This window comes from Pteropus vampyrus, unplaced genomic scaffold (genome assembly GCF_000151845.1).
Source record: "Pteropus vampyrus isolate Shadow unplaced genomic scaffold, Pvam_2.0 Scaffold73, whole genome shotgun sequence".
Lineage (NCBI taxonomy): Eukaryota > Metazoa > Chordata > Mammalia > Chiroptera > Pteropodidae > Pteropus > Pteropus vampyrus.
In genome coordinates, this window is record NW_011888854.1 from 4,237,551 (window position 1) to 4,240,370 (window position 2,820).

Sequence of the window (2,820 nt, forward strand, 5' to 3'; positions counted from 1 at the left end):
GGGGGCATCTCGGGGGACACAGGAGCTCACGGAAAGAGTGCCCGGGGGCCAAATCTGGAATAATCTGGGCAAGAAAAAATAATAGTAAAATAAATGTTTCAATTAATAAATAAATAAGGGAATAAACAAAATTCTTATGCAGAAGAATTCTAAATAATCTATGTAGATAGGTAACTTTGTCCCCAAAGAGGTAGAACCTCCAGCAATTGAGAGTGGGCTACACAAAGTGACTTCTTTGCGAAGAATACAGTACAGAAAGGAGGAAAATGTATAATTTTATTATTGTTATTTGTAATATTATTATTAATTATGTTAAAAATAATAAAAGCTAAATGTGCTGAAGTAATACCATGTAAATTATAAAAAAATAAGAGTCTTATATTGTCCACATTTTCAAGACTACAGGAACCCTCTTTCATCAAATAAAAGAACAATTAAAAATGATACAAAACCTACTCTTTCTTTTTGGTGTTCCTGTTCATCACGGGCTTTAGGATTTCGAATTCACATAAAAACAAACAACAAAAAGTGATAACACGCAAAGGTGACAGCAGTGCTGGCCCCAGCCTTCCTGTCGTACACTCCGGGACATTTGCTATCTTCTTGACGGCTGTCGTGGATATCGCCCCTTCGTACACTCCATGGCTTTGCTTTGTCTCACACAGAGACAACGTTTCTCTAGGCTGCATTTTTCTCTTCCTTTAAAGCCATGCTAAAGACGTAAACCACCCGGCAACGCGACCAGATGAGTCTTTCGGTTCTTCCGTTCTCCTGCCAATGTTGCATTAAATCTCACGTAGACGTTATCTATAACATTGCCGACTCCATATTTATATCGATAATATAAATCCTCCCCTACCTCCTGTCTTTCGAAAGCATAGAGACCCATTTGAGATGCAAAAATTTTCCACTGATTTAGATAACATTTCTTTGACCCAAAGAGAAGAAAAAAATAAATAAATAAACTGTGATTCTGCTTCTTTTTCCTTTATGTTGCCGGGGGGAAAAAAAAAAGGCAACAATGACTACAGTCAAAGAAGAAAGTTTGACATCTCTCACTGTGCACAGGTGCAAGAGCCCTGCTTCCTTCTAGAGCATTCTGCCCGATGAACTGGAATCCAGGAATTTAACATCCTCAATTAAAACAGGTGGTCTCATCCTTTTTGTATAAAAAGATCCAAAGTCTGTTTTCATGGGGCTTGAAAGATAACAGCATTAATCAAGAAAATAATAACCAACTTATATTGAAAATGGCTGTGCTTAAGGCAAGTACGCTTAAATTCTGTTCATTTGTAGCATCGGCGAAAGAACGACCCCTTAGGGTCTTACTTAGGTTTATGACTGAACATCGTTCAAGCAGTGAAACTAACTCCAAAAGAAGATGTGAGGCACATATCCTTAGTAAAATAAATGGAGAGATGACATCAAGTATAGCATTTTATTTTTCTCTCACATACTTAATTCCTATGTTTTTGGCCTCTTGCTAGACCCAGACATCATGACCCGCAGCAGTGTCTTGAGCAAAAACCGGAAGAACAGAGGTGAAAAGTGTCAGCAGGGTCAATGTGAGCACCTCCGGGCTGCAGCAGAAAGCCCGCTGCGTGCAGTCCTCAGGGACCTCGGCTTCCCGCTGAGGCCCATGCCAGCTTAGGACAGTTTGGCTGTGGCAGAGATGACAGAGGGCGCCGGGATCCGCAGACTGTTCTAGTTCTCCGCAGGGCCACAGCAACTAACATTGCCGAAAGGCCGGAGTAGAGAACAGGAGAAATGGCAACTGCCACAGGGTGACCAAGGACATGTCTGCGAGCAGGACGCCCAATTTTCTCAGAATTTAGAGAATGACTTGCAGGAATCTGAGGAGCGTAGAATTCCAATGTAGCAAATATGGGTGAATCAATGCAGATATTTCTGTTACTGAATCTGAACGTCAGTCTGATCATTTGCTAGTCTTATAATCTTGGAAATATTGCTTTCTGGAGTTCGGTTTACTCATCTCTATAATATTAATGATAATGACAGCTATCTGGAAGGATTGTCGAGGAGATTAAGTGAGTCTATCTCTATCTCTTTGTCCTTATAGCTAAAGCTAAAGCTATAGCTATCTCCTGGTACATCATAAACACTGTATAAATGTTAGTTGTTGCTGTTATTATTAATTATCTAATTTTACCCCCAGAATGCTGTGTCCTGAGGAGTACGAGTTTCATTATCAATAAAAACATTTTATATCATGGCAGGTTAAAACAACAGAAAGCGAACAAAAAAGTTGACAGGCTAGGAATTGCTGTTTGTATTTAAATTCCAAGAAAATAATAAAAATGGATATGCAAGTGCACTAACTGTCTGCTTATTTAAGATACGCTTTAAAGCTAGTTCAGGTAGGCAGGTTTTGGAATGTGATAAATGAATTAAACTGTGTCGGTTTCAAACTGTCACCGTTAGAATCTAATTCAAATTTAAACAGCAATTTAAACAGTATAAAAGATTGCCCTCATCGGTCCTCCATAATCTTAACCTTTGGAGCTTTCCACAGAATAGATGGTAAATTGAATTAATTATTAGCCTTTCACCTTGGGGACCTAGGTAGAATTCAGCAGCCCAGAAGACAGCTAATGAGATTGGTAGCTTCATTTCAGTCCCCAGTGTGCTCTGATCCTCGACACAATCTACCCGTCGTATTTTCCCACGGCTTCTTTTTAGTGAAAAACTTCTAAGAAGTCAGAGTTGGCTGACATTTAAAATCCTCTTTATGAAGTGGCATAATCGTGTATAGCAGTAAGGTCAGAACAATGTCATGCGTAGGAGATCATAGGGAAAAAA